The sequence below is a fragment of the Pseudophryne corroboree genome, chromosome 3 (assembly GCF_028390025.1).
Source record: "Pseudophryne corroboree isolate aPseCor3 chromosome 3, aPseCor3.hap2, whole genome shotgun sequence".
NCBI classification, from domain to species: domain Eukaryota; kingdom Metazoa; phylum Chordata; class Amphibia; order Anura; family Myobatrachidae; genus Pseudophryne; species Pseudophryne corroboree.
Genome location: NC_086446.1, coordinates 10,194,239 through 10,208,866, shown reverse-complemented (window position 1 = coordinate 10,208,866; position 14,628 = coordinate 10,194,239). Strand labels below are relative to the sequence as shown.

The window sequence follows — 14,628 nt, the reverse complement described above, 5'->3', positions numbered from 1 at the left end:
GGGGGATCAGCATGTGGTGTCCTGTTATCATTATTATACAGGGGGTGCAGCCTGTGGTGTACTGTTATTATTATACAGGGGGTGCGGCCTGTTTTGTCCTGTTATTATTATTATTATTATTATACAGGGGGAACAGCCTGTGGTGTCCTGTTATCATTATTATTACACATAGGGGGTAATTCCGAGTTGATCGCAGCAGCAATTTTGTTAGCAGTTGGGCAAAACCATGTGCACTGCAGGGGGGGCAGATATAACATGTGCAGAGAGAGTTAGATTTGGGTGTGGTGTGTTCAAACTGAAATCTAAATTGCAGTGTAAAAATAAAGCAGCCAGTATTTACCCTGCACAGAAACAAAATAACCCACCCACAGTAGTGCCCCTTACACATAATGCCCTCAGTAATAGTGCTGCTTATACACATAATGCCCACAGTAGTGCCCCTTACACATAATTCCCACCATAGTAGTACCCTTTACACACATCTCTTCCTCTGTCACTACAGCAGCTCACTGCCCATGTCCCTCCAGCAGTTCCATGCCCTGTGTCCCTAAAGATCCATCTCATCTTGTCTTCAGCATGTACAGAGCCTGCTCCTCTTTGTGGCTCTTCACTTCAGCGGCAGCGACGACATGACATCACATACACAGTGCCAGAAAAGGAAGACCCTAGGACTTGAGGAGATGATGAATGCTGTCCAACAGACACAGCATGTGTGAGTACCAGGAGAGGTGGGCTGTAGATGGAGGACCATGAAGACCACCAGGACCTGAGGTAGGGAGAGGTGGCTGCAGCTCATCAGTGACACTAGCGCCGCCTGCATCATCTACTGATGTGGGTGGTGGGATGGGTTTTTCTGTTGGAATTACTGTGCAGGGCCATGGAGGAGGTGGAACTAGGTCCCCCTACCATTACAGGTGATGGAACTTATTTCTGCCCCATTCCTTCCCACTTTAACCGCAGAAGTGGAAGGCTGTAACGTTTCCAAAGATCAGACTACAGACACCAGGACTCAGGATACAGGGTCACAGGACTGGAAGGCTGCACAGGAACTCTCCAGGGCCAGGAAGCAGCTCCACAGGGAGCTATCACCGGCGAGGCTGCCTGATCCTGGCTCCCATAAAAAGGTCCTGCTGACCTATCATGGAAGAGCCAGCAGACCAGCCCCAATTGTCCAGCTGTGCAGTGTCCTGGCTGCTGGTAAAAGCTGGGACTGGAGTGCTTTGCGGCCGCCAAGTGTCCCCGTTTGCTAGGAAACCGGCCAGAGACGGACGTTCAGCGGCGGAAGTGATGCGTCGGCCCCGTTGCCTGGCAACGGCCGGGAGCCGGCGCGTCTTACAGACGCCGCCGCTGACACATATTAGCTCCCAGTTTCTTTAAAAGATTATCTGTACCGCACGCAGCTACAGAACAAGGAACTCTGACAGGTACTAAGGTTCTTGGTTGCACGACGTGTTCTTTTGTACAAAACAAGACGAAAATGTTATCATCGGCTGTGTCAAAAAAGAGTACACTATCAAGTCATTTATCAACTGTAATACCAGTTACGTGGTGTACCTGATGAGATGTTCCTGACAACTGTACTATGTGGGCCGTACCACGCATCCCCTTAAAATCAGATTTATGGAGCACAGGAGGAACATTCTCAACAGGTGCACCAATCATAGTATTCCACGACACTTTTTAGATGCTCATGGAAGTGACCCTAAAGGACTCAATCTGGTTGGATTGGAACATATCCCAACCAGCAGCAGGGGAGGAGACCATTTCAGAGCCCTTTGCAGGCAGGAAGCTGCTTGGATTCTGAAACTCCAGTCCCTAAAACCACAGGGCCTCAACGAAACCATCCACCTAGAGTTTATTTTAATTATCAACATCCTAGTAGCTATATCAGAGAGATATCGTAATATTAGATCTCTCACTCCTCCTCTCTTTGGATCAGTTATCTCTTCTCTTCATCCCAACATATAGATATTGTAGGTGCATTCTAGGATGCATCCGTATCAAGATACATGCATTTCTTATCTCTTTCTTCTCCCCATCTGTTTATATTTATTCTTCTATTTTTATTATTTCTCTAACGTCCTAAGTGGATGCTGGGGACTCCGTCAGGACCATGGGGTTTAGCGGCTCCGCAGGAGACAGGGCACAATAATAAAAGCTTTAGGATCAGGTGGTGTGCACTGGCTCCTCCCCCTATGACCCTCCTCCAAGCCTCAGTTAGATCTTTGTGCCCGGCCGAGAAGGGTGCAATCTAGGTGGCTCTCCTGAGCTGCTTAGAATAAAAGTTTAAGTTAGGTTTTTTATTTTCAGTGAGTCCTGCTGGCAACAGGCTCACTGCTACGAGGGACTTAGGGGAGAGAAGTAAACTCACCTGCGTGCAGGATGGATTTGCTTCTTAGGCTACTGGACACCATTAGCTCCAGAGGGAGTCGGAACACAGGTCTCACCCTGGGGTTCGTCCCGGAGCCGTGCCGCCGACCCCCCTTGCAGATGCCGAAGTTGAAGAGGTCCAGAAACAGGCGGCAGAAGACTTTCAGTCTTCATAAGGTAGCGCACAGCACTGCAGCTGTGCGCCATTGTTGTCAGCACACTTCATACCAGCGGTCACTGAGGGTGCAGGGCGCTGGGGGGGGCGCCCTGGGCAGCAATGTATTATACCTTTTTTATGGCTAAAATACATCACATATAGCCCTTGAGGCTATATGGATGTATTTAACCCCTGCCAGATCTCACAAACTCCGGGAGAAGAGCCCGCCGTTTTAGGGGGCGGGGCCTATTCTCCTCAGCACACGGCGCCATTTTCCTGCTCAGCTCTGCTGTGAGGAAGGCTCCCAGGCTCTCCCCTGCACTGCACTACAGAAACAGGGTTAAAACAGAGAGGGGGGGCACTTATTTGGCGATATGATTACATATGTGAAAATGCTATAAGGGAAAACACTTGTATAAGGGGTTGTCCCTGTATAATTATAGCGTTTTTGGTGTGTGCTGGCAAACTCTCCCTCTGTCTCCCCAAAGGGCTAGTGGGGTCCTGTCCTCTATCAGAGCATTCCCTGTGTGTGTGCTGTGTGTCGGTATGTGTGTGTCGACATGTAGGAGGACGATGTTGGTGAGGAGGCGGAGCAAATTGCCTGTATTGGTGATGTCACTCTCTAGGGAGTCGACACCGGAATGGATGGCTTATTTAGGAATTACGTGATAATGTCAACACGATGCAAGGTCGGTTGACGACATGAGACGGCCGGCAAACAAATTAGTACCTGTCCAGGCGTCTCAGACACCGTCAGGGGCTTGTAAAAACGCCCATTTACCTCAGTTGGTCGACACAGACACAGACACGGACACTGACTTCAGTGTCGACGGTGAAGAAACAAACGTATTTTCCTTTAGGGCCACACGTTACATGTTAAGGGCAATGAAGGAGGTGTTACATATTTCTGATACTACAAGTACCACAAATAAGGGTATTATGTAGGGTGGGAATAATCTACTTGTAGTTTTTCCTGAATCAGATAAATTAAAGTGTGTGATGATAAGTGGGTTTCCTCCGATAGAAAATTATTGGAGGTATACCCTTTCCCGCCAGAAGTGAGGGCGAGTTGGGAAACACACCTTAGAGTGGATAAGGCGCTCACACGCTTATAAGAACAAGTGGCGTTACCGTCTCCAGATACGGCCGCCCTCAAAGAGCCAGCTGATAGGAAGCTGAAAAATATCCTAAAAAGTATATACACACATACTGGTGTTATACTACGACCAGCAATCGCCTCAGCCTGAATGTGCAGCGCTGGGGGGGCTTGGTCGGATTTCCTGACTGAAAATATTGATACCCTTGACAGGAACAATATTTTATTGACTATAGAGCATTTTAAGGATGCATTTCTATATATGCGAGATGCGCATTCTGGCATCAAGAGTAGATGTGATGTCCATATCTGCCAGACGATGTTTATAGACATGACAGTGGTCAGGTGATGCAGATTCCAGACGGCACATGGAAGTATTGCCGTATAAAGGGGCGGTCCATCGGACCTGGTGGACATGGCAACAGCTGGAAAATCCACTTTTGTTACCCCAAGTCACATCTCAGCAGAAAAGGACACAGTCTTTTCAGTCTCAGTCCTTTCGTACCCATAAAGGCAGGCGGGCAAAAGGCCAGTCATATCTGCCCAGGGTTAGAGGAAAGGGAAGAAGACTGCAGCAGGCAGCCCATTCCCAGGAACAGAAGTCCTCCACAGCTTCTGCCAAGTCCGCAGCATGACGCTGGGGCCATACAAGCGGACTCAGGTGCGGTGGGGGGTCATCTCAAGAGTTTCAGCACGCAGTGGGCTCACTCGCAAGTGGACTCCTGGATCCTACACGTAGTATCCCAGGTGTACATTGGAAATTTGAGACGTCTTCCCCTCACAAGTTCCTGAAGTCTGCTTTACCAACGTCTCCCTCCGACAGGGAGGCAGTATTGGGAAAAAATTCACAGGCTGTATTCCCAGCAGGTGATAATCAAAGTACCCCTCCTACAACAAGGGAAGGGGTATTATTCCACACTATATTGTGGTACTGAAGCCAAACGGCTCGGTGAGATCTAAAAGATTTGAACAATTACATACAAGGGTTCAAATCAAGATGGAGTCACTCAGAGCAGTGATAGCGAACCAGGACGATATGGTGTCACTGGATATCAGAGACGCTTACCTACATGTCCAAATTTTGCCCTTCTCACCAAGGGTATCTCAGGTTCGTGATACAGAACTGTCACTATCAGTTCAGACGCTGCCGTTTGGATTGTCCACGGCACCCCGGGTCTTTACCATGGTAATGGCCGAAATGATGATTCTTCCTAAAAGAAATATGGACGCTTTCCTGATAAGGGCAAGGTCCAGAGAACAGTTGGCGGTCGGAGTAGCACTATCTCAAGTAGTTCTACGACAGCACGAGTGGATTCTAAATATTCCAAAATCGCAGCTTTTTCCGACGACACGTCTAATGTTCCCAGGAATGATTCTGGACACAGTCCAGAAAAGGATGTTTTCTCCCGGAGAAGAAGGCCAGGGAGTTATCCGAGCTAGTCAGGAACCTCCTAAAACCAGGAAAAGTATCAGTGCATCATTGCACAAGGGTCCTGTGAAAAATGGTGGTTTCTTACAAAGCGATCCCATTCGGTAGATTTCACGCAAGAACCTTTCAGTGGAATCTGCTGGGAAAATGGTCCGGATCGCATCTTCAGATGCATCAGCGGATAACCCTGTCTCCAAGGACAAGGGTGTTTTCTTCTGCGGTGGCTGCAGAGTGCTCATCTATGAAAGGGCCGCAGATTCGACATTCAGGACTGGGTCCTGGTGACCACGGATGCCAGCCTGAGTGGCTGGGGAGCAGTCACACAAGGAAAAAATTTCCAGGGAGTGTGATCAAGTCTGGAGACTTCTCTCCACATAAATATACTGGAGCTAAGGGCAATTTACAAGGCTCTAAGCTTAGCAAGACCTCTGCTTCAAGGTCAGCCGGTATTGATCCAGTGGGACAACATCACGGCAGTCGCCCACGTAAACAGACAGGGCGGCACATGAAGCAGGAGGGAAATGGCCGAAACTGCAAGGATTCTTCGCTGGGCGAAAAATCATGTGATAACACTCTCAGCAGTGTTAATTCCGGGAGTGGAAAACTGGGAAGCAGACTTCCTCAGCAGGCATAACCTCCACCCGGGAGAGTGGGGACTTCAGCGGGAAGTCTTCCACATGATTGTAAACCGTTGGGAAAAACCAAAGGTGGACATGTTGGCGTCCCGCCTGAACAAAAAACTAGACAAATATTGCGCCAGGTCAAGGGACCCTCAGGCAATAGCGGTGGACGCTCTGGTAACACTGTGGGTGTACCAGTCAGGGTATGTGTTCCCTCCTATGCATCTCATACCAAAAGTACTGAGAATCATAAGAAGGAGATGAGTAAGAACGTGTTCCGGATGGGTCAAGAAGGACTTGGTACCCGGAACTTCAAGAGATGCTCACGGAAGAACCGTGGCCTCTACCTTTAAGAAAGGACCTGCTCCAGCAGGGGCCTTGTCTGTTCCAAGACTTACCGCGGCTGCGTTTGACGGCATGGCAGTTGAACGCCGGATCCTGAAAGGACATTCCAGATGAAGTCATCCCTACCCTGGTCGAAGCCAGGAAGGATGTAACCGCAAAACATTTTCACCGCATTTGGCGAAAATATGTTGCGTGGTGTGAGGCCAAGAAGGTCCCTACAGAGGAATTCCAACTGGGTCGTTCCTACATTCCTGAAAACAGGACTGTCTATGGGCCAAAAATTAGGGTCCATTAAGGTTCAAATTTCGACCCTGTCGAATTTCTTCCAGAAAGAACTGACTTCAGTGCCTGAAGTTCAGACGTTTGTAAAAGGGGTACTGCATATACAGCCTCCTTTTGTGCCCCCAGTGGCACCTTGGGATCTCAATGTTGTTTTGAGTTTCCTAAAGTCACATTGGTTTGATCCACTCACCACTGTGGAATTAAAATATTTCACATGGAAGGTGAAGATTCTATTAGCCCTGGCTTCAGCCAGGCGTGTGTCAGAATGGGCGGCTTTATCATATAAAAGCCCTTACTTAATTTTTCATTCTGACAGGGCAGAATTGAGGACTCGTCCTCAATTTCTCCTTAAGGTGTTTTCTGGTTTTCACATGAACCAACCTATTGTGGTACCTGCGGCTACTAGGGACTTGGAGGACTCCAAGTTACTTGACGTTGTCAGGGCCCTGAAAATATATGTTTCCAGGACGACTGGAGTCAGAAAATCTGACGCGCTGTTTAGTTCTGTATGCACCCAACAAGATGGGTGTTCCTGCTTCTAAACAGACGATTGCTCGCTGGATTTGTAGTACAATTCAGCTTGCACATTCTGTGGCAGGCTTGCCACAGCCAAAATCAGTAAAAGCCCATTCCACAAGGAAGTGGGCTCATCTTGGGCGGCTGCCCGAGGGGCTCGGCTTTACAACTTTGCCGAGCTGCTACTTGGTCAGGGGCACACCCTGACTGAGGAGGACCTGGAGTTCTCTCATTCGGTGCTGCAGAGTCATCCGCACTCTCCCGCCCGTTTGGGAGCTTTGGTATAATCCCCATGGTCCTGACGGAGTCCCCAGCATCCACTTAGGACGTTAGAGAAAATAAGAATTTACTTACCGATAATTCTATTTCTCGTAGTCCGTAGTGGATGCTGGGCGCCCATCCCAAGTGCGGATTGTCTGCAATACTTGTACATAGTTATTGTTACAAAAATCGGGTTATTCTTGTTGTGAGCCATCTTTTCAGAGGCTCCTTCGTTGTTATCATACTGTTAACTGGGTTCAGATCACAGGTTGTACGGTGTGATTGGTGTGGCTGGTATGAGTCTTACCCGGGATTCAATATCCTTCCTTATTATGCACGCTCGTCCGGGCACAGTATCCTAACTGAGGCTTGGAGGAGGGTCATAGGGGGAGGAGCCAGTGCACACCACCTGATCCTAAAGCTTTTATTATTGTGCCCTGTCTCCTGCGGAGCCGCTAAACCCCATGGTCCTGACGGAGTCCCCAGCATCCACTACGGACTACGAGAAATAGAATTATCGGTAAGTAAATTCTTATTTTTTATTCTTATTTATTATATCAAACCCATTGTGAATCTTCTGATTGGATAGATATTGGACAGATGGTTTTTAAACATCTATAAGGAAAGTGTTGAATAATAAAAAGTAAAAGTGGGAGATTAAAGGATCTCCAATCAACAGAGAATTATACTCCCATGTATTTTCCTTTCCCTTCTCACATATATATATACAGTGGGGTTTGAAAGTTTTGGCACCCCAGGCAAAAATTTATTCTAATGTGCAAATAGAAGCCAAGGAAAGATGGAAAAATCTCCAAAAGGCATCAAATTACAGATTAGACATTTTTATAACATGTCAAAAAAAGTTTGATTTTATTTCCATCATTTACACTTTCAAAAGAACAGAAAACAAAAAATGGCGTCTGCAAAAGTTTAGGCACCCTGCAGAGTTAATACCTTGTACTGCCCCCTTTGGCAAGTATCACAGCTTGTAAACGCTTTTTGTAGTCAGCCAAGAGTCTTTCAATTCTTGTTTGAGGTACCTTCGCCCATTCTTCCTTACAATAGTCTTCCAGTTCTTTGAGATTTCTGGGCTGTCTGTGATGCACTGCTCTTTTAAGGTCTATCCATAGATTTTCAATTATGTTGAGGTCAGGAGATTGTAAAGGCCATGGCAAAACCTTCAGTTTACGCCTCTTGATGTAATCCACTGTGGATTTTGAGGTGTGTTTAGGATCATTATCCATTTGTAGAAGCCAGCCTCTCTTTAACTTCAGCTTTTTCACAGATGGCATCAAGTTAGCGTCCAAAATTTGCTGGAATCTTATTGAATCCATTTTTCCTTCTACTCGTGAAATGTTCCCTGTGCCACTGGCTGCAATACAACCCCAAAGCATGATTGATCCACCCCCATGCTTAACAGTTGGACAGAGGCTCTTGTCATTAAATTCTGTGCCCTTCATTCTCAAAACGTACCTTTGCTCATTCCGGCCAAAAAGTTCTATTTTAACCTCATCGGTCCACAGAACTTTATTCCAAAATGCATCAGGCTTGTCTATATGTTCATTTGCAAACTTTAAACGCTGATTTTTGTGGTGAGGACGTAGAAGAGGTTTTCTTCTGATGACTCTTCCATGAAGACCATATTTGTACAAGTATCTCTTTATAGTGGAATAGTGTACCACAACTCCAGTGTCTGCTAGATCTTCCTGGAGGGATCGTGCAGTCAAATGTGGATTTTGACTTGCTTTTCTCACAATCCTGCGAGCTATTCTGTCTGATATTTTTCTTGGTCTTCCAGATCTTGCTTTAACTTCCACTGTTCCTGATGACTGCCATTTCTTAATTTATCTTAGGGAAATACCGCACAGAATATAATCGATATAGAAATATAACTTAGTACCAAAATAGAAAATTGAAGAGAAAACTAGGTTTTCTAATTCTTATAGTTTGGTGGTGCACCCAGAGTCAGTATTAAGACTTAAGACAAGGAGAAAAGAAGACTCTTTTGTGGGTGCACTCTTGACTTTGAAATATGAAATGAAGTATACAGAATATGATATACAATAATAAAATCAACTTTTATTGACAAAAAATTAATTAAGATAAATAGTGGTTAATGAAAGAAATAACAATCAAAGGACAATATAAGCAAAATTGCTAATGTATTAATAATAATGTACCGGCTGACGGAGTAGATATAGATATTATAGATGGTTTATGTAAGTATTAGTAAATTTGTGACGCTGCGTTCTAATACAGGTTGAGTATCCCTTATCCAAAATGTTTGGGACCAGAGGTATTTTGGATATGGGATTTTTCCGTATTTTGGAATAATTACATACCATAATGAGATATCATGGTGATGGGACCTAAATCTAAGCACAGAATGCATTTATGTTACATATACACCTTATACACACAGCCTGAAGGTAATTTTAGCCAATATTTTTTATAACTTTGTGCATTAAACAAAGTGTGTGTACATTCACACAATTCATTTATGTTTCATATACACCTTATACACACAGCCTGAAGGTCATTTATTACAATATTTTTTAATAACTTTGTGTATTAAACAAAGTTTATGCACATTGAGCCATCAAAAAACAAAGGTTTCACTATCTCACTCTCACTCAAAAAAGTCCGTATTTTGGAATATTCCGTATTTCGGAATATTTGGATATGGGATACTCAACCTGTAACAGATGAGACCCTATCCTGTCTTAGTGCCCAAATAAATATTCATTCAATATTCAACGAGACCTGTATACTGATTACAATTGAGAATATAAGTACCCATTATAACCAGCTGATACAAAATGAAGAAGCAGTGGGAAAGAGATGATAGTGTGAATCTGCTGTCAATGTTAGACACTGAGCATGTGGAATCAATGTGTGCTCTACTACACTGAGTCTTCCTCAATGGTCCCCCACTTGAGTACTGACCCAGCCCAACACTGATTAGCTTCCAAGTTCGGACGGCTTCGGGCGTTTCCAGTGTGGTATGGTAGTAGAGGAAATGGGCGGTAATGGAAAGCTCAGGAATCACTGATGAGAGTTCACGAATTACATAGTATCCAGAAAGAGACAGATATAAGCCAGTAGAGGAAAATAGATGGATCTGCTGCCAATGTTAGACAGGGGTGTAGCCCTGAATCAATGGTGAGAGTCCATGAAACTAAAATGTTAAGTAGGAATGGAAAAAAGAAGAAAAATAAATCTCAGTATAAATTGGGTATCAGCAAAGCATATGTCCTGATGGACTGTTAGGAGTTGATAAGGAGAAAAATAGACACAAAAACCACAATCTTTTGCAATTGCTGAAGTGAAGCCAGACAACAGTGTTGCCACTGTAAAAAATAGAGATATCAGTATAATTTATGTATCAGCAAAATCATATATCCTGATGGACTATTAGAAGTAAATAAGGAGCAAATGGACACAAAGACCACAAAGTCAGACAACAGTATTACTGCTGCAAAAAAAATGTATTGAGTCGCTACTACATGAAGGTAAAGTGATACAATGTGGTCATAAAATTGTAACCAGTTAGAGGATACTAATCCTTCGGCTGTGACTACAGGTTGAGGATACAGAATACATTTTTATATCATAATATAAGTGTAAATCAAATGAAAAGAGTATACTACCGGCATCTATCTATTATAGGTGTTAATGGGTAGATAAAAATTATAGATGTAAATAGCAAAGGCTTGATTAAAACAATACAATGAATGAATAGGAAAATGTACTGTCAGTGCGGGCCACAGGATGATCACAAAGGTTTGTATGAAATAGATGTTACCCGCAGTGGCTGTGTTGATATAAAGACTCCTTCTATCACGATACAGTTTGTACCGAAATGATGAGGTGCATGATGCCGCCGGCCCGGCAGGAAACCAGGCAGGTGCAGGCAAACGTCTTATATTCTGGTCAGCATGTACGGACGGATGTCTGAAGAGGTACGGGACCGCCGTGGGTGCAGAGAAGGAGAGCGCTCCGGTCAGCCGATGCGAAGGGATAACAGCAGGGGCACCAGGACCGCCGTAGGTGCGGGGAAGGAGACGCTCCGGTCAGCCGATGCGAAGAGATACCAGCAGGGGCACGAGACATGGGTGGGTGCAGGAGAGCGTCCGCTACTCAGGTCAGCCGGAAACAATAAGGGTCAGAAAAATCAGGTCGGAAGACGCGTTTCACTCTGTATACTTCATTTCATATTTCAAAGTCAAGAGTGCACCCACAAAAGAGTCTTTTCTCCTTGTTGTCTTATGCCATTTCTTAATTACATTCCAAACAGAGGATATGGGCATCTGATAATGCTTTGCTATCTTCTTATAGCCTTCTCCTGCTTTGTGAGCGTCAACTATTCTCAGTTTCAGTGTTCTACACAACTGCTTAGAGGAACCCATGGTGCTGATTGTTGGAGCAAGGTCAGATGAGTCTGGGCTTTTAAAACCTTTGAGATTGACATCACCTGGTCTTTCCAGACGATGACTGAGAACAATCCATGACACTGCCAGGTCTCAGCTGTCCAAAGGGGGCAGTACAAGGTATTAACTTTGCAGGGTGCCCAAACTTTTGCAGACGCCATTTTTTTTATTTGTTATTTTGATAGTGTAAATGATGGAAATAAAATCAAACTTTTTTTGACATGTTATAAGAATGTCTAATCTGTAATTTGATGCCTTTTGGAGATTTTTCCATCTTTCCTTGGCTTCTTTTTGCACATTAAAATTAATTTTTTGCCTGGGGTGCCCAAACTTTCAATCCCCACTGTAATGATGAATGCTGAACAGGAATATGCCCCCTCTCGTTTAGTGCTATGTGTATGATATATATTTTCCCACATGTGTATATATGCACGGGTATTTATGTGCATGCACTTCTATGCGTTTGTGTATATATTTTACACACATTCATATATCTTTTATATAATTCTCATTTATATATATATATATATATATTTATTTTGATATATACATTTATACCTTTTACTTTTATTTCTACATAGGCACGTTTTGCATCATTTCCAGTCTCATATTCCTAATGCATTTATATATGTTGATTCTATATTAGATCTTGTTTTACTAATGTGTATATTGAATGATCTAAGCCCTTCAAATTTATCTCTCTGATAGGCCCTACACACTGGCCGACATCGGTCAAAGATATGAACGATCTCGTTCATAAATGAATGAGATACCATTCATATCGTGCAGTGTGGAGGCACCAGCGATGAACGATGCGCGGCCCCACGCTCGTTCATCGCTGGTCCCCCGTCGGCTGTACATGCAGGCCAATATTGACGATCCCGTCCATATTTGCTTGCATTTCAATGCAGCCGGGTGAAGCTTCTTCACTCCCCCCGTCACTGCCCCTCCGCCACCGGGTCGCCCGTCGGCCGTATCCACCGTCGGACAGCTCGGCGGCGGATCGGCCAATGTGTAGGGCCCATAAGACACAATGCTGTGAAATGGGAGTACCTTAATTAATCAATCAATTAACATCACTTGAATCCACCTGGGTATCAGGTATAAGAGCTACTGATCCCAATCCCACAGCAACGCGTTAAGGACACAGGACCTACTTGCAATTCTCCCCGGCAGAACCTTCTTCCACACCCAGCATCAGCCTGTCTGTTTCTCTGCATCCAGCAGCGCAGCACTGGGGGCTCATCTGGCACAGCCGATAACATCTGCAACACATGGTGAGAGCGGCAGCTTTTGGACACCCAGCCGCTTCCACCGTCAACATCCGGCTTGAGCTGCAACCAACGGAGCCGGCTTTTCCACCTCAGCGCTCCCAACATGGGGATCAGCGCTCACAGCAGCGCCACAGACACCATCTCTGAGCGCGCCCAGCAGCCGCGATCACTCATTGCCTCTGCTGGCACACCGGAGGTACACTACTGGAGCGCCCACAGCAAGTCACATTCAGTGGCCGAAAGGACTGCATCTGATAGTGGTGTATTTTCTTTTGTTGTGGAGGAACATAAGGCAAAAAGGATGACTTACCCACGGTAGCCGTAGATACCAAATCAGCGAGGCCATCACCAAACAAGGCACCACCTTTATATGGTAGAGATTCCATATTTTTCTTGGAGTCCGCATCAGCATTCCATTGGTGAATCCACAATGCTCGCCTAGCTGAGACTGCCATGGCATTGGCTTTTGATCCCAAAAGGCCAATATGACAAGTTCTCTGCCCACTTTTCGATAGCACTACTCACTCACGCAGATGCAATTACAGGTCTGAGTAGCGTACCCATGGTCGCATAAATGGATTTTAACGTAGTTTCTTGCTTATGATCCGCATGGTCCTTAAGGGCTGCCGTGCCAAGTGACGGGAGAGCCACCTTTTTAGACAAACGTTTAAAAAGACGTTTGCCTTGTCTACAATGGGGGGGTGACTCCCACTTTTCCCTATCCTCAGAGGGAAACGGATAAGCCATCGGAATCCTTTTGGGAATCTGAAACTTTCTGTCAGGGCTTTCCCAGACTTTTTCAAATAGAGTGTTCAGTTCATGAGAGGGAGGAAACGTAATCTCAGGTTTCTTTTCCTTATACAAACAGACCCTTTTATCAGGGACAGCCAGGTCCTCAGTGATATGTAATACATCTTTAACCGCCACAATCATGTACTGAATGCTCTTTGCCAATTTTGGATCTAATCTGGAATCACTATAGTTGACACTGGAATCAGTGTCCGTGTCGTGACCAGTGTCTGCCAACTGGGCAAAAGTACGTTTTTGTGACCCCGAGGGGTCCTGGACTTGTAATAACACATCCTCCACAGATTTTTTCCATTCCTGGGTCTGAGACTCAGACTTATCTAATCTCTTACTAATAAAAGCCACAGTAGCATTCAAAACATTTGCCCAATCAGGAGTCGGTGGTGCCGTCATGGTCACCCCCACAGCCGTTTGTGTCCCTAATACAGCCTCCTCCTGGGAAGAGCGCTCAGCCTCAGACATGTCGACACACGTGTACCAAACACCCACAGCCACACCGGGCATATAGGGGACAGACCCACAGTAAAGTCTGTCAGAGAGACACAGAGGGGATTTGCCAGGTCACAACCCAGCGCAAAATTAACAGTTCTGAAAACACAAAAAAATGCCCCAGACCTGTAGCGCTCTAAATATCAAATATATTGCACCATATTCTACTGTGCCCCCCCCCCCTCCGTTTTGCACCCTGATACTTGTCACCAGTGTGAGGAAGGACCAGCATCTCTGCAGCCCTGTGGAGAGGAAATGGCGCCGTGCTGAGAGTGAGCTGTGAGGAAGCTCCGCCCCCTTAATGGCGCGCTTCTGTCCCACTTATTTTTATAATTATACTGGCGGGGGTTAGGACAGTGCTTTGGCACTAATGTCCCCTCTTGCCAGTGGAAATTGAGGATTTTTGCTGCCCAGGGCAGATTTGTGAAGGATAGATCATGCCAAACAAACAAACTTACTAGGCTTTTATGAAACCGTTAGTGCAAACCTTGATCAGGGTAAGGCGGTCGATGTAATCTTTTTAGACTTTGCTAAAGCCTTCGATACAGTACC

The 14,628-nt window shown here is 45.4% G+C and overlaps 1 protein-coding gene and 1 pseudogene across 1 annotated transcript in view; both read right to left on the bottom strand.

Annotated features, from left to right (window-relative positions):
- LOC135056951 (zinc finger protein 850-like) overlaps positions 1–14,628 on the bottom strand; it is a 155,141-nt gene that overhangs the window by 85,850 nt on the left and 54,663 nt on the right. The gene's annotated exons all lie outside the window — the stretch shown is intronic.
- LOC134896240 (5S ribosomal RNA) lies at positions 9,974–10,092 on the bottom strand (annotated as a pseudogene).